Source organism: Dasypus novemcinctus, chromosome 3 (genome assembly GCF_030445035.2).
Source record: "Dasypus novemcinctus isolate mDasNov1 chromosome 3, mDasNov1.1.hap2, whole genome shotgun sequence".
Lineage (NCBI taxonomy): Eukaryota > Metazoa > Chordata > Mammalia > Cingulata > Dasypodidae > Dasypus > Dasypus novemcinctus.
In genome coordinates, this window is record NC_080675.1 from 117,439,501 (window position 1) to 117,457,723 (window position 18,223).

Below are 18,223 nucleotides of genomic sequence, written 5' to 3' on the forward strand. Positions count from 1 at the left end.
GGAACCAAAATGGTAAAGGAATTGGCTTTGGTCTTTCTTTCTTCCTGGTAGGGCATGTGGGTTTCTTCTAAATTGCCTCTGCCTTGCATCTGCCTTTCTCTCGTCTCCACTCACTGGCTTCCCCTGTTTATTCCATTCTGGATTATGCCTCCCTTCTGCTTGCATATTCTTTCCCCATAGAATCTTTTACTCTCAGATCTGGCCCTGCTGCTAACTGGGATAGATAAGCATTTGGCTCCCCTAATCACCACATCTCTACTATTATGTCAGGCTGCATTTAGAGGCATAAGATGCAGATCTTCCTATGGAGAAGCTGACCCTTCAGTTGTGACCATCAATTGTGACCAGGAAGGAGCAAGGCCACTTGGTATAGACCATGGGTGTTAGGAATTAGGAACTGGGGACTGCTGCTTCAAATCAGAAGGAGGTGTGGACAGTGCCTTAGTTTTCCAGGCTGCCATGACAAATACCACACAATGGGGTTGTCTTAATAATAGAGATTTATTGCCTCATGCTTACAGAGGCTAGAAGGTTTGTTTCCTCCTGGGGTTAGTAGCATTCTGGCTGGCCAGCAGTTCTTGGATTCCTTGACTTTCCCATCCCATGGTGATGTCCTCTCCTTTCTCTTCCAGGTTCCTGCTGAAGTCCTGCTTTTCTCTGTGCCTTCTCCATAAGGCCTCCGGTAATAGGATTAAGACCCAGTCAGCTATACCTTATCTTCAAAAGGTCCTATTTAAAATGGGTTCACACCCACAGGAATGGGATTAAGATTAGGGACAAGTTTTTTTCTTGTTTTTTTCTGGGGTACATAATTCAGTCTAGTACAGGCAGTAAGGTGCTGACTGAGATCTTAAGATTAAAGAAAAAACTTAAAAACTCTATCATCAAAAAAACAAAAACCCATAAGCATAACTAATATGTATGAGATAAACTGGGTAGAAAATTTAATATGTAATGTGGAGTTAATATAAGAAGTGATTTTACAAATTGAAATGTAATAATGTAAATACTCCAAGAGGACACTATGAAAAGGGTACAGATAAGCATAATCATAAAACAAGAACTACAATGGCAATAAATATTTGAAAAATATTATTTATACTAACAAAGTATAAAATAGTTGCAAGCTAGTATAAAGGAATAATTGCCTTTCAAATTAGTTAAAAATTAAAAAATGATATTTCATCCAATGCTGTCATTCTGATGCCAAAAGGAAAATTGCTGATGTTAGTGAAAATCTGTTCAACCAGTTTTGGGGTTTAATATGGCAATATGGATCAAAGCACCAAAAATACTTATACCCTTTGAGTCAGTATGTCAGTATAAGGAATTCTTTTCTAGGAATTGACTCTAAGTAAATGTTCAGAGACATGAGCATAGAATTACATATGAACATGAAATGTTCATCAGAGCCTATTTTATTTTAACAAAATATTGGAATAATCTAAATATCTGAATGGGATTTAATTAAAGGTATTTTCAAAACATATTTAATGACATGGGAAATGCTCACAATATTATGTTTAGTGAAATTTAACAATTTACAAAGCTATTTATTTTGTGATCAAGTTTTGCATGTATTTATGGAGATATTCAGAAAAGTAAGATAAGGAAGAAATATACCAAGTTCTTAACAGTGGTTATGTATAGTTGGTATGATAAGTTATTTTTTTTTAAGATTTATTTATTTATTTCTCTCCCCTTCTCCCCAATCCCCCTCCCCCCGGGTTGTCTGTTCTCTGTGTCTATTTGCTGCGTCTTCTTTCTTTGTCCACTTCTGTTGTTGTCAGCGGCACGGGAATCTGTGTTTTTTTTGTTGTGTCATCTTGTTGTGTCAGCTCTCTGTGTGTGCGGCACCATTCCTGGGCAGGCTGTACTTTCTTTCACACTGGGCGGCTCTCCTTATGGGGTACACTCCTTGTGCATGAGGCTTCCCTACACAGGGGCACCCCTGCGTGGCACGGCACTCCTTGTGCTCCACACTGGTCAAGGAGGCCTGGGGTTTGAACCACGTACCTCCCATGTGGTAGACAGGTGCCCTAACCACTGGGCCAAGTCCACTGCCTGATGAATGATTTTTTAAATCATCCTTAAACTTTTATGAATCTTCTAAATTTTCTACAATAATTCATTACTTATATAGTCATAAAAATATATGGTTAAAAATGTACCTTTCCCAAATGGGAAGTTTGAAAGTGGCTTATAGCCTATCCTCCAAATGGCCTTTCAAAGTGAGAATTTAATACAAACCAGGGTCTAATCTTTCCACATTGCAGATTGAGGAAACATTTTTTCTTTCAGTTCACTAAATGCAGGAAAATTTCTGAGAGGGCAGACTCACATTATCCAAGGTTACAGAGACTAATATGTAAAACTAGAATACAAATGAATTAAGTTACTATAAGAAATAGAACTGTGGGGAGAACCAGATACTTGCGTCCTCTGGTCAAGTTATTTTCTCTGTGTAGCTCATTGTATGGGAAATCAGATTAAAACAGAATATTGTCTTGTGAGTAGGGAATCAGAAGTGAAAGTGTTAATTTTAAGATTTGAATGTATCATCGCATCAGGTTTTAATGGCATGAGGCAGCTGACCCACAGTAGGAATAGACATATCACCAGGACCAGAGAAGTAGTTCTCTTCCCTAGACTGGGACTGAATGGGTATTGACAAATTTGACTTAACTATTTTTTTAGGCTTCCCTTATTGACTAAATTCTTTTATGATGGTGACCTTCTTTCTTTATGTGAGTTGTTTTAGGTGGATCACACATTGGCAGTAAAAGGACCCTCCTCCCACCCATGACACACCTGCATGCGTTCTAAAGGTAGGTGATGGTCCCAATTTATGTGACAAAGGATATATTAATAGAACTTAGCTGAAGGTTGGGGCCACACAGAATAGGAGCCCACACTCTGTGTCTCAACCCAACTTCTCAAAATTTAGAGTCCTCAATGGGAGCATGTGCATCTAACAGGGACATTGTCCACATAAAGTGGGTCTTGCCAGATCTGACAAGCTTAGTTTTGAGTTACAGCACTCAACTTTATGCTCGAGCCTTATATATCATCATTCTTCATATCCATATGAAACACAAAATGCTCCTGGTCCTTTATCTAACCTCACTGCCAGCAAGGCAATCCTCACGGAGGAGGAAACAGATTGTGCCCAGGGGTCCTGACTCTGACTTTCCTGTGTTCCAGGGCTTAAAATCCCCTGATAGGTGTATAAATAATATGAAATGAGATGAAAAATGAACAACTCTGCTGTCTCAGCTTTCCCCTCCCCTGCCCCATTAAAGAGATTTCTGGGTGGTCTAATCAATTTGTTCCCCTCCCTGCCCTGCCGGTGTGGTCCTACCACCAGAGTCAGATTCTTTGGGGCTTTATCATGCAAAATCTGGGAAGAACAAGGGAGAGGGAGAAAGAATAAGAGATGCAGGGGTCTAGGCTTGGAAGTGGACCCTAGTCCACTGGAGCAACGATTGTGTGAAAGGAAGTAGAATAGAGAGACAAGCCTCCTCCTTGGTATTCAAGAAATGCAAATCACACCTGAAATTTCCCAAAATTACTTTTTTGTCTGCTGACTATGTTTCTCTGGAGATGATACTGTTTGGAGACTAGGCCATGTGAATCATTGTTTTATTTTTATTGATATTTTATTAATTTATGATTTATTAATGCATGTGCACATGGTAAAGATTTAAATAGTATGCACTGTAAAGTAAGACTCTCTCCCACATCTGACAACCAGTTGACCAGTTCTCTTCCCCTGAGGCAGCCGCATTATCAGTTTCTTATGTATGCTTCCAGAGAATAGTCTATACAAAGAGAAGCCTATGTGTTTAAGTAACCCTGTAAACAGCATCTTGGAGCGAATACTGGTCAGTGATCGCTGCCTGCTCACTTGCTATGTGGTGTTCTTCTCACAGTGCTTTTGCTCATTGTAGGTGGTGCAGCAGTTTGATATGGTTATGAATTCCAAAAATAGATATTTTATTATGTTTGTAATCTGGTCTGTACCTGGGCATGATTAAGTTATGATTAGGGCTTTGATTGGGCCACGTCATTAGGGTGGGGACTCACAGATAAAAGGCACGGCAAAGGACAGAGTTGAGGATTTTTGATGTTGGCGTTTTGATGTTGGAATTTGATGCTGAAGCCTTAGGCTGGAGCCCTGGGAAGTCAGCACGCAGAGGAAACAGAAGCAAGCTCCAGGAAGAGAGGAACCCTGAGCCCAGGAAGAAGCAAACCCTGGGAAAAGAGGAACCCAGGAAGCCTGAACCTTAGCAGACATTGGCAGCCATCTTGCTCCAGCACGTGGAAACAGACTTTGGTGAGGGAAGTAACTTATGCTTATGGCCTGGTATCTGTAAGCTCCTACCCCAAATAAATACCCTTTATAGAAACCAATCCTCTTCTGATATTTTGCATTAGCACCCATTCGGCTGACTAATATAGGTGGACACAGCCCAGTGGGTAGGCAAATGGCATGAGGGAAGAGATGTGCTCTCTAGGTGGAATGGAATGACCAGCGAAGTGAAATGTGCGGCAGCAAGAATGGAGGACTGCTACTGTCCCTGAAGTATTCACTGATTTCAAGTTTAGTCGACTTTTACTAAATTTCCCTTTAAGTCTGTCCCAGTCCCAGACCACACAGTCCCATGAATCTCTGGATTGTGTGATGCTCTTTGCCACTAAGGAGCTCATAGTCTATCGTACAAGTTTGTGTGTTATCTCAATAATCCTCAGAATAGCGATTTTACTTTCAAGTACCCTACCTCGACCTTGTTCAGACAATATACATATAATGAAAGGCTTAGAAAGTTATTTTTCATATTCTCCCAGGTAAAGTTAAAATGGTTTTCTCAAGTGTGTCTTATTAAAATAACCATAGAGGCATATCTCAGTTTTCACTCTTTCCAGTCTCCTCACTGGACACTGTGCTGTGTACGGCGGCAATTCTAACCTCAAGCCTTTGAGACCCACATTACACAAACCAGCTAGGTTTCTTTTAATATCTGTGTAGGACTTGGGCATTTTTTTTTCAATTACAGTTGGGGAAAAAAAGAAAATTACAAGACCAGAGAGATGAAACAGATTCCCCATAAGACACTTTTATTTATTTATTCAGGCGGTTCTCATCTCCTTTCTCGTCTAGATCTCCCTTCTTACCGCCACTTCAGCTGAGAAAGTAATTATAGACAACACCAAAGAGCATATAAACACTTCCAAAGCCAATTCCTGTTATAAATTAGCCTTTAGGAAGTGAAGAGCTTTGCAGCAGTTTTGAAAGTCTGAACCTGGTTTGGATGTCAGCACTAAGGATTTGATTCATAAAAATTTCTAAATAGCTCCACAGAAATTGTAACCATATGTTTACAACTTTAAAACACATATCTGAATTGAGATAAACCTGGCATCCAATGTAAATGCCGTATTCTCACAAATATAATTTACTTAAATGAGGAAGCAAGTTAGATATGGTGTGGTCTCAATGTTTCATTTTAGCAAATTGCCTTGAAGTGATGCTATGAATTAAAATTTTGCTTATGTCTCATTTTCACCAGGTTTCCACGGGCAGGCTGTCTTATGGTCTGTAAAAACTAGGAGGACCTTCCCTTTTTGTGCTTGACCATACATTGATTTTTCTGATTCCAACGTGATGGGTATTTTAGGATGCCTAGAAAGAGAAAGCAGCTAAATGGTTTTATTCACCTTTTGTTTCCTATAAAATACCAGGTCATTTTATCTTTGGATATTATCAGTTCTGTTAGATGATGCCTCATACAACAAGTTCCTTTGAATTCAGACCATGATTCAAGCCTTCCTGGGACTTTGAGCCCGCTTGGAAATGCATGTCCATCCTGGGGGTTTTGCCTGCAGTCTATAGGTAAAGACTGTGGTGACTGTCAGGTGGCTATTCCAGAAAAACTCAAGTGTGATTTGCATTCTAATCCAGTTTATTTCCTGCTCTAGGTATGTGGTATGTTCAATCATAGCTTTCCTTTGCTTTATGTGGGAAACCAAGGAATATGTTCCCCCATATTTTAGGTTCATTCCTATTTATCCTTCTAAATACCAAGCAAACAGAATTTCTAACCAAATAGATCCTGCAAGGAATTTTCAGGTTTTAATATTTTCTTTTCTTGGAGAAGATCTGTAACCTATAGATTGTTACATAGTTAATCCTTCTCTACATTTTGAAGATTTAGAGCCACCTTGGCAGCACCGTGCTTCCAGGAGAAGGAAGGAAACATCGGTATAAGTCGAGGCAGGGGAGAGGCAAGCATCATTGACTCCATTTAGGGAAATGTCCTGAGGCTTTTCTTATGTAGAGATGGATTCTTTGAAATTCTACTCAGTAGTGGTAGGAAGAGAGAAAAGCTTTGGGGAAGAATTGAAGTGAGCATACAGCTCATAGGGACTTATTGGCTGGGTGTAGCATTGTGGTTAGCACAGATTCCAGAATTCGACTGCCTGACCTTTAATCTTGGCTCCCAAACTTATACTAGCCAGGGGACACTGGGAAAACATCATAGCTCATTTAATCCTTATAATAACCCAAAGTACAGATACTATTATTAGCCCCATTTTACATTTGGGACAATTGAGTCCCAGAGAGGATAATATATGGAAGTGCTTGGAACAGTGCCTGGCACCTAGTAAATACCAAATAGTGTTTGCTGCTGTTACTATTACTGTTATCATGATTGGTATCTTCTAGGGAGCTAAGCCAATTGTGGTTAGCATGCTCATACATCTCTGAAGGGTAATAGTGCTACCACGATCTGAAAGATTGGGATCACTGAGTCAAGTTAATGGTAGTGGATGGAACTATCTGGAACCGCCCACAAGCAGAAGGCTGGTTTCCTGGCCCGGGCCTCCTTGGACCATGACGTTATTTCCCTGGATGAGGTTCTGGTAGCCCAGCCAGGGTTTCTGCCTTTGCTTCCTCTGAGAGGCTTTACTCTGTGGCTACCACCCTGGGAATCAAGTGGGCTTGCTCGAAACTTCAAAGACAAAACCCAAAATATATTCTCCGGTAAGGCTTCTAGAGCACAGTACAACCTGCTCAATTTATGGTCATTAGGATGTAATGACTGGGACAAGGTGGACATCAATGGTGATGTGATCAAGGGACAAGCTCTGTACATGGAGGCAATCAGTAACCAAGGAGGTACAGAACCTAAGTGCAGGATTTAGGAGACAAATCTAATTCTGAAGGTTGGACTTGCTTAGGCTTGATCCTCATTTGGCTCCTCAAGAAGTCTTGGAAATATTTTCACTTCAGTTACAAGTTCTGAAATGTTTATTCTTGTTTCTGCTGATATTCTGAATAGGGAACCTTTGGCTACTCAGGAGATGGAACTTTTTTGAATAACAGCTTTCACATGACTAAATACCTCTTTTCCTTCTCTGGCCATCTTCTTTTTCTACTATTGTTTTTTGGGACCAAAGATAATTTTGTTTTCTGGGCATACTGCTTTTTAAATTTAACCACACATGTAAATATCAGCTGAAATACATGGCCCATAGATATTGCATTTCAATATTGTTTGGTTGGATTGTTGGGGTTCAATGGGAAAGGAAATGGATGTGAAGGTGGTGTTTTTAGCAGGAGCAGCTGAAGAAATTCGGAAAACTTACATTCCTTTGTTCAAACAGTGTAAGTTAAAGCCTCCACTGCACAAGCTCACAGGATAGTGTGCTGAACCCTGTGGGGACTGCTCTGGGATAACAATGTCTCACTGATCTGATTACGAGGAATTCTCGACAATGAATAATCAGGACAATAGATGCTGCTTCCAGCAACTACCCATGTAGTAATCACTCTTCTTGATGAAAGTACCATATTGCTCTGTAAACCAGTGAGCTGTGCTCTGTGGAAACAGAACATATATTTATTTTGGAGAAACGTAAGTTTAGAGCAGCCAATTTCATTTCCTTCACAGCAATGTTTAAACAAGGGTCCTCAGCTCCCAGTTCTTGGGGAGGAATTCTTCAACATACTTCATCAGAAACCATAAAAAGAAACCATGGACCAATAACAGACGTATTCTCTCTTTAAGGAGAGAGAAAAGGTCTAGCATATGAATTTATCTGTAACTTAGGGAGGCCATTAATTCTGGAACTTAATGTGTGAAGATCCCTTGGGATATAGAAAGGGTATAGCAAGGACTTGTCTTGCTAGAATAGAAATTTTGAAACCCCTTGCCTAAGACTGTAGAGAATCTCTTTTAAGAGTCACAGACTTGGATCTATATCTGAGTTTTACTCTAATTAGTTGGGTGAAATTTAGCAAATCATTTAATTTCTTTGGTGGGTCAATTCCTTCAACAAGAACTAAATTAACTTAAGAAGAAAAATATTGAGTAATCGTGTTTATTGTAGAAAAATCAGAGACTACCAAGGAGCTAAAAGAAAAGACTAAAAGACAATCATAGTTCCAGCACTCCATTAAACCCACTGTTAGCAGTTGGTGAAAATCCTTTTCCTCCCTTTCTCCATTCCTCCCCTTTTTTTTTCCCTCCTTTCCTTTGTCTGTTGGTCTGTCCATCCAGCTATCCATCATCCAACCATCCATCTATCTGCCCATTTTCTTACCCATCCACCCAACTCTCTGTCCATCTGTCCTTTCATCCGTCCACTCACCTACTCACTGACATACCCATCCATCCACTCACAAATTCAGGGGAATCATTTTTGTAAAGGGTCATATAACTGGCTTTCTCCACTCAAGCATGTTCCTGAATGTCTATTCATGTCACTATCCTGGGTTGCCTTTTTGTTGTCACTAGAAGGGAAGATCCAGACAACCCAGTGTAACTCAGTTATCGAATACTTCGTAAATTAATTGATAGATAATTCAGTAATATAAAACCTTTATTATTAATAGTCTGGTATTTGTCTTTTCCCTTTTAAAAGGTAAAATCTCATCTCAGTATCGTGCTCATATCTTCTGATTTTTCAGAATTGATAACTTTTGACTTTTCCAGCTATGCACTACCTGGGTGTTCAATGGCAAGAAGGAATAATCTCTCATGTAAATTGGAGTTTGAGAATACTACAGATTCTTGGTGCAAAGTGTTACTGGCATAATGTTATTTAAACCTTTTCTTGATATTTAAAGTTTGCAGTTTGTGAGTTTGTCCTCCCAGCAGAGTGTAAGCTTCTGGAGGAGTAGGTCTCACATTCTACAATGTGGGGGGTCCCACAGCCCACCCCCGGTGTTATTTTACTTAACAAAATGAGTTTTTTTAGGTATTATTGTGACATATGCTTAAAAAATTATGTATACTTTGCCTTTTAAAAAGAATACATGTTTTGTGAAGAATATTTGGGAAATACAGAAAAATATGAAGAAGAGACATAAGTCCATATTTCGTACAAAATTGCAGTTATACTGCATTCTAAATGGAAAATACTTACAATAAAATACTTAGATAGTATACTAATGACAAGTCTCTTTCTCACCCTACACTTTCAGACTTCTTCCCGAGGGATTACCAGTGTCAAAATGTTTGTGTGTGTCCAGATACTATCCAATTCATTCCATTCTTCACAGGCAATTTTAATGATCTCATATGATTCCTTTGTGAGTATGAAAACAGCTCTCTTAAACTGTTATCTGATTTGTGGACGTTTAGGTTGTTTCTATGTTTTATTACAGTATATCTTGATTAGAGCCAAGTTGTAAGGTCTTCACAAACCCCAATTCTTCAGGTACATTTAAGTTGAGAATCAAAGCACAGATAGGTTTTGTTTTACATATTTGTAATCTCATGACAATTGTTTTAATTTGAAAAGGAAAAAAGCTTGTGCACATATTGTTCTGATGATTTGTGGTTGTTGAATACAATCCAGAATTGGCAACCTGTGTTTCTTCTGTGTTCAAAAGAAAATAGTCCATTACCCTTTTTATTCAAAACCCAAAAATCATACCCTCTATAGATTTACTAAGGAACCAGGCTAATCTCTGTAACCTGCAATTCAGTATCTGAAATTGGGTCTGTAATGGAAAATTATGGCAATTGCTCCAAAAGTTTTAGGTTTCTATTATTATTCTTGTGAACACTCCTCTGATAGTTCAGTGATGCTATTTAGAAGTGGCAGCCAACACTGGGGCTTGTTTCCATCTTTATTTGAACTCATAAAATATGACATTATAAATTCAGAAATTAAACAGCATTGCTAATTCAGAACTACTTCTGAAGGTGGTGCATGAATGCTAATTATCTTCCTTAAAATAATCCCCTAGACACCAAACATTTTCTGAAATAGCTCTTTATAATAAATACATCTGCAAATCATCCTTTTATGGGCATGATTCATGTGTGAACACAGTTCTGACAATGTGATAAGATGTAGGGAGGAAGGACAATCATTTTCATTCTTCCTTAACTTTCCTGGCCATCACAGAGAAATCAGACCTTCCTGGTGAATGTGGAGGGCCTTGCATCTATGGTATTTTATTATAGATAAGATTTACGACTTAGTAACTTTATTTCTCTAAGACATACAAGGTCCTAAATCGAACAAAAGTTTTTACTGATAGCATGGGTAGAATCAGTCTCCCACTTGTTTCCGTTTTTTAAAAAATTAATAAACTTTATTTTTAGAGCTGTTTTAGATTTACAGAAAAATTGAGAAGAATAGAGAGTTTCCATAAACCCTCTCCTTCCCACCTTCCAGTTTCTCCTATTATTAACATCTTGCATTAATGTGGTATGTTTGTTACAACCACATGGTTCCATTTGGAGCTCTAGGAGGGCCCTCAGCTGTTTTACCCATCTACTTGAGCTCCTGAAATTCTACAGTTAGGAATAAATTCCTTGTGTAAAGGAACTACCCATATAGGTATCTTCAGTATCTTCTTTTAAAATACAATTTAGTTATCAGGATGAGATTTAAAATACAAATATCATTATGGATAGGATATTTAGACAAGAGATAACTGTAAGGGGCACTGCATTAATCTCTTGGGCAATGCCATATTAGTATAAATAAGTATACAATGCTTAGAACAAATTTATAATTGATTGACAATTGAAGATTCTATTGCCTTGAGAATTCTGAGGTGTGATATCTTATGAGGTCTGTTATGGGCTTGGAGGGAGGATGCTCTGGCATTCAGGCTAATTTTGGCCATCCAAAGCCAAGATCTTTAGTGATGGATGAAAAATTATTTTATTTTCTAATAAAAATTGTAACAAAAGTCTGACAAAAAGATTTTTATGCTATTTCTGGGTATAGGAGGTTATATGAGAAATGTAATTTAGGTACAAAAATAATGGAATTTCCAGCATAGTTTTATGATTTATGGGAACAACCAAATATTTTAAATGAAGATTAACATGGTGAATTCCCTGGTTAAGAAAGTATGCTGGATTATCTGGGGCTCCAGTATTGAAGGGGTGGACATTCTAACTGAGTAGGGACGGTAAGAAGGAGGGAAAGAAGGGCCCTTTTAGGAAATGTGACACTGCCCAAGAAGGTCAGACTTAGGCAGGGTGAATCAATTGGTTTTTGAAATGCTTACTTTGAGACAGGTCCCATTGTAGCCTATCTGGCTTCTGTCCTGTGTGGGCAAATTTCAATTGTATAGACCACAAAGGCAGATCTAACCTGGCCTTTAAAAGAACACATGATTTAGCTACAGCTAATCACATTAGAGATTAATTGTCCACTCCATCAGAGCAAATCAGAGCAAACCAAAGTTGGAGCATCAGAAGTGGTCATTTGAAAAGATTTCCCTTTCATTAGTCCAACATTCATTGGGTCATTTAGAAACTGGTAGACAATTTGAGCTATTCAACCCTTCCCTTAGTTCCACTAGGTTGTCACTGAATTCCCCTTCTACTCTTACTGCATTTTCCAGGCACTCAGGGATGCCATTTTAGCATGGAGCTGAGCCCAGAAGAACTCTATGCACCCAATATTGAAAACAGCCCCCCAAATTGTCACAAACCTCTTCCCAGGGTGTGTGGCTTTGGCAGAAGAAATAAAAGGGGCTGTCTCCAACTAAGTCTTCCTTTTTTGTGTCTCCTTCTTTACCATTTCCTCCTGGATTGCTGCTAGGAACTCATCATAGCCTGGATACACTTTTACCTGGCATTCCTGTCACTCTTCCTGCCAATTCTCAGGCTACCAGTTGGCACAGCTTATCCCAGCCTCTTAGCTTTATACAAGCATTCCCAGGTCATGTACATAGCTGATACTGCAGGAGAGAGTGCTTACGTAGTTAGGGTGCTGCCAGCTGTGCTCAGCCACTGGTTTGGAGTTCTGGGAGAACTCTCTGGCTTCTGTTGGCTTCTTGCCATCCTGATCAGGGAATTAGCCCTTTCCTCTCTCAGATGGATTCTAGCTCTGGGATTAATAGAAAGCTAACCTCAAATTTTATTACTGACTCCTTGGGGTTCTGATTTAAAGAAGTTCTCGGCTTGGAGGTGGTGAGTGGTGATGCAGAGAGTATATCCTTTTCTTATTCGGAGCCCCAAATTTACAAACACTTCATTTTCCATAGGTGATCACTGCCATTTGGGTCTTCCAAGAAGTAGAGGCCTATCAGGTATTAGAAGTGGGTAGGTTTTTGGGGGGAATGCCTGCGGCGGCTTGCTCGGTCGGTAGAGGTGGGGTCTGGCTGCGGACGAGGGGTCGGTCCAGCTCTGGATGAGGGGTCGGTCCCACTTGGGACGAGGGGTCGGTCCGGCAGCAGACGAGGGATCGGTCTCACAGGGGTTGCGCGGTTCGGCTGACGGGGTCGCCCGGCGAAGCCGGCGACGAAGGGGTCGCCCGGAGAAGCAGGCGACAAAGGGGTCGCCGGGAGAAGCAGGCGACGAACTGGGGACAAGGGAGGCCAGGCCCTTGTCGGGGGCTCTCAGGACTGGAGGGCGCACGGCAGAAGAACTACCGCAGAGACAAGGTAAACACGCAAGTCCACTTTATTGAGGGAGAGGCAACAGTTTTATAGGGGCTGGGGAAGGCTGATTGGTTGAAGCCACGCCCTGTTCTGATTGGTTGCCGGCGAAAGGTCAGTGGGCGGTACTGGACGGGGGGAGGGGTGGTGGTTAGGGATTGGCTGTCGCTGTTGCTGGGGGAAGGGGCAGGGTTTAGGGATTGGTGGCTGCTGTTGCTGGGGTGGAGGGCAGACTTGAGTTTCTCGCCCACGCCTGGCTGTTGCTGCTGTCGGGGGGAGGGAAAAGGGCAGACTGGATTTTTCCGCCCATGCCTGGCTGTTGCTGCTGTCGGGGGAGGGGAAAAGGGCAGCCTGGAATTTTCCGCCCTGCGCCTGCGCAGGGAGAAAGAAGAAGAAGGGTGCCGCCCCGCAAGGCATCGTGTGGTGCCATCCGGGAGGAGGGGCGGCCGCGGAAGCATGGCTGCCGAGAAGGGGAGACCCGAGGGCACTCTGCGCCCATGCCGAGCTCCCTTCAGGGGTGGCGGTGAGTCCGACCAGCCACCCTATTATGGGGGCAGCAGCTTGGCCTGCCGCGGCTGCTCCCCCGCCAGGCCAGCAAACCACACTTCAGCCCGAGGGGTGACCGCAAATGCCTGTGAGGGACAATGGGGAGTGAGTCAGAGTAGAGCCATCAACCTGTCATGCAGGTTTCTGACCCCTGTGAAGGAGAGAGGGAAAGACAGAAGCAAGGTCTTACATTGCAGTGAAGACCTAAGAAAGTTTAGATCAGCCCAATGAGGAGTCTTCAAGACAGAGTCTCCCATCAGGAGTCATGTATCTCCCAGAAATGGGCCTGCCCTAGTATTCCTGTTTTGCTTAGTCAGTGGCCAGAGAGCAGCCTCTGGGGAATGTGACTTAGGGGCTGACGTAGGGATGAATTTCAGAGCACAGCAGCTAATCTAAGAGGCACATTGTTATGGCCTCTGCAGTGTATAGCCTTTCAGACTTATTTTCTATGCCACATAATCTCTTATATTACACATACATATATGTATAATTTTGTATAAATATCTACATAAACATTTACAGATTCTTAACTGGGGCTGTACTGTACATTTTTCTTTCTTTTAAAAATCATTTCTTATGTACATCACATCAGTATATATAGACCTACTTCATTCTTTTTAATGATTGAATGGAATTTAATGATTTAATGGCTGCAAGTTTATCTATACTGAATTTTATTCAACAATCCTCAATTGATTAACATTTGAGTCCTTTCCAGTTTTTCATGGATACAAAGAAGGGCATAAGACCCACTCTCACAAGAGTATTTTGTGCACATATGTAGCTTTTTAAATAGCATAAATCCCTATAATTGGAATTGTTGAGTGAAAGGGCATGGCATGTAAACTTTTGATAGACTGCCAAATTGACATCCAAAATGATTTTACTCTTCTATGTAAGAATTTGCTCTTCTATGAACAGTAGATCACTGAGTGAGCTGCAGGCACCACTCCTTAAAGATGGTGCCGAGCCTTGCAGTAAACAACTGTGAGCCACTCCTAATTCTTCCCCAGTCCTCAGCAACAAGATCCCATGAGCCAACCAGCCTCGCTGAATTAGCATAACCAATCGGGTGCTTGCACGACACCTAACTTCCCCCCGGCCCCCCATAAAAGTTGTTGCACTTCCTCAATAAACTAGACCTGCGCCACCAGCCTGCGTCTCCAGAGCGGTTACTGTGTGTTGTCTTGCTCTGTTCATCCTTACCTCTTCAGGAGTGGAGCCACTGGACGGCACTGCAACAGATGACAGTGCACCTTCCTCACTGCTATAGTAACCCTGGCTATTGTCATTATTTTAAATTTTGCCAGTTTGATAAGGGAAAAATAAGCCTGTAGACTTTAAGTCACTTTAAAAGGTGAGTTCTAATATCCATAATTCCTCTAAGTTTTCTGATGGTGGGTCCGTGGTGGGACTCCTCCTCTCTTAGGAGCCTGGGTATGACTTATCTGGGCTTAGAACTCTGATCTAGGAAGCAGAGGAGCAAACTGGAAGTATGTGTTCTCTTGCCCTAAATATCAATCACAGCCCTTGCGAAGGTGCCTGAAAAAACACCATTAGAGACTTATTACTCTTGAAATCTGAGAAGCCTTCAAAACCCATAGCCCTCTATTAAAATGAGAATACTCTCTTTGACCCTCAGAGGTAATCCAACATCTTTGTTCCACAGATGGGAATATTAAATTCTTTCCTAGAGGGTGCTTTGACTAGGGTCACTAAACTAGTTAATGGCAGGACTCAGGCTAACTCTATGTTTTCTGACTTCCAGTTCAGTACTCAACACTATAAGAAAACAAATTGCAGTTATTGTCTCATAATTACAGCCAGGAAAGCTGGTGCTGGCAAAACAGATGAAAATCATCAAGGTATTTCAAGTAAAATAGAGAAGATGAAGCTAAAAGCATTGAATGTTCAACTTTTGAAGAATTACAATTTATATAATTATGTCATCATGTGACATGTATTGACTCAAAGACTGTGGAAATACAACAATTAAAAATATAAAAATGTTTGGCTATCATGTTTTAGGGAAAGTGCCTATGAAGCTTTGACAGACTGACCCGTAACCTTTATGTGTAATTATTACACACATGTACACACATATTAATAGGAAGTTTTGTGGCATAGATAAAGTAGTTGCCAAAAGACTTTCATAGTTACCAATTCAACCTAATAATGTGGACTCTAAACAGTCACTCCAAAAAGGCTAGGACTTCTTTCTGTGGTTCTTCAAAGCTGGTTGATAGCATTCCTTTGATCACGTCACTCTTGTGCCCTTGGATATAATTTATCTGAATCTGGAAATCTGAATTCTTAGGGCAAGAGTAACTGGCATCTCTGAGTATTTTTCCAATCTTGGACTTTGAACCAAAAGATGAGAACAGTTCTGGTTAAGAAGGACCAAAGACCCTACTCCTTAAGCTAAGTTCTGGCCTCTCTTTTCTGCTATGATAGGCACCCATTAACATGAATCTTTTTGCCACAAATGGTGAGTTTATTTTTCCTTGTTTATATTTTTGTCTTTAAACTTATCCTGCACTTTCCTGAAGGACTTTAGTCTTTTAGGATCAATTTTTCGTCAAGCCTCCATTTTCCAACTTTTATATATTCTTTTCATTTCCTTTGTTTTTTACATTAATTTATTTTTATTAATTTATTTCTCCTCCCCTCATTGTTTTCACTTGTGTCTGCTTGTCTTCTATTTTTTTTCAGGAGGCTAGGGCCTCCCATGTGGTAGGGAGGCATCTAATTGCTTGAACCAGCTCCACTTCCTATTCTTTTCATTTCTGAGCTTTAAGCCATTTGCTTTTTTTCCCCTTAACCTTCTTATTGTAAGGAAAAAACACAGCTACGGAAAGACACACAAAGCAAATGTATGGCTTAATGAGTTATGAAGCAAGAACTCTTATAACCATCACCCAGTTAGGAAACAGAACTTTGCCAGCCATTCCAGAAGCTCCTAGCCCTGTACAATCTTCATTTCTCACTCCTCGCAAAGTAACCACTCACCAGACTTTAATTGTAGTTTCTTCCTGCACCCCTAGATACTATATTTTAGTCTTGCCCTTTATTATTTGTTTTTTAATTTATTCACTTTTAATTTACAATGCCCCCTCCATCCCTGTATCTATCCTGTCTATTCTTTGTACCTTGTTTTTTCTTTGCCTGTTCTTCTTTTTTTTGTGTTTATTTGAGTATTTTTAGGATTCCGTTTTATCTCCACTATGGAGATATAGTTCTGCTATAGATATATAGTGTTTTTATCTATATACCTATGTTGAGAAATAAAAAGCATAACCTTGCAAATATCTATCGAGCCACTCCTGCCCCACTTCTGTAAATCAGCCTGTGAGAACATGGCCTTGCAGGAGAATATCAAATGAATGACTCCTGCCACTCCCCCACACTTCTGTTATCTAACAAACCATTCCTACCCCCTGCTTCTGTAAATCAGCTTGTGACCTTGCACCTGCCGTCTGCTTCTGTAACCCCATTTGCAAAATTTCACTTAGCAATGCATTAGCCAATGAGCAAAAGTCATGCTGATCCCACATAAAATCCTGTATAAGCCTATGAAAACTAAAAAACAGGGCTCAGAATTTGGAGATTGACTCTCCTCTGGGCCCGCGTGTAATAAATCTGTTCCTCTGCCTCTCCAAGTGCCATTTTCAGTTTTTCTGCCTCTCAGAACTCCTGGCTTTGCTGCAACATTTTGTTCCCTGGCTGGGAAACCCAACCGTGGCCCTTTGAGCCTCTAGTTTGGGACTGGTGGGTGCAGCTGGCAAAGATCTCCACATGAACGAGGTGGCACCCCCTGTCCTCTTGACGGGTCCTCCTTGGAAGAAGAATCCCCGAGGGCCACATCCTCTTCCCCAGCCTGACTCGGCAGAGAGGTATATTGAACAACATCAGAAGAAGCTGGGAAGGTAAGGTCCCAGGGTTCTGAGTCCTAGTCAGGTCCATCTCTGGATGGGAGGGGAGACTGATCACCTCCCAAAATCTTGAGATTCGAGATTCCAGGATAGGGCAGTCCCTTGGGTGGGACTGTGCAACCTCAGAGTGATTGAATGAATGAATGGGGACTGCAGAGCCTTGCCTCTGCTGATCCAATCAGTGGCTCCATGGCCTGTGCTACGGAGTCTCGGTGGGCCCCAACTTGCACTCTGTGGCTACATCATACAGCATAATGGCTAATCCAGACTCTACATTGATGTCTTAGCTAAGATGGGCCTCAGCTCTTATGAGAGACATGGACAAGTGGGCATCTGAATGGCCTCATGGGGGGCCCCTCCTTTGTCCTGTGACACCAGTTCAGGGATGGGATCATCACAATTCAAACTCACAGTCTTAGATCGTAAGTTAAAAATTTCAAAAAGGGCTTTTCTGGGGATTATGGTGTCTGTATGCCCCTCAGAACTCTCTGAACTCTGTGCAAATTGGAGTGGCCTAAGTTTGACATTGACCAGCCCTCAGAGGGAACCCTAGAGGTAGCCAAGGTTTGTACAGCTTTGCAGGCAGCCACTGGGAACTCTGGCCACCATGATCAGTTTCCCTACATCAGTTCCTGGTTAGAAACTGTCTAAACCCTGCCCCCTTAGGTTTGATTCTGTGTTGAAAGAAAGGGTCAGAGTAGGGTCCTAGTAACTCAAATGGCCAGACCTCGAAAACCTATTATTCTGCAAAAATCTACGGAAGAAAACCCACTGCCCCCACTGTATGTTTCAGCTGTTCCAGGACTTCTTCCTGCCCCAGAGCCTC

At 41.2% G+C, this 18,223-nt stretch overlaps 1 long non-coding RNA gene across 1 annotated transcript; it reads left to right on the forward strand.

Moving 5' to 3' along the window:
- The first annotated feature begins 609 nt into the window (after positions 1-609).
- LOC131276072 (uncharacterized) lies at positions 610-11,965 on the forward strand. Its single transcript, XR_009183553.1, has 4 exons — positions 610-682; positions 2,762-2,828; positions 9,491-9,598; positions 11,882-11,965. It is a non-coding gene; the product is annotated as an uncharacterized lncRNA (long non-coding RNA).
- The last annotated feature ends 6,258 nt before the right edge of the window (positions 11,966-18,223 follow it).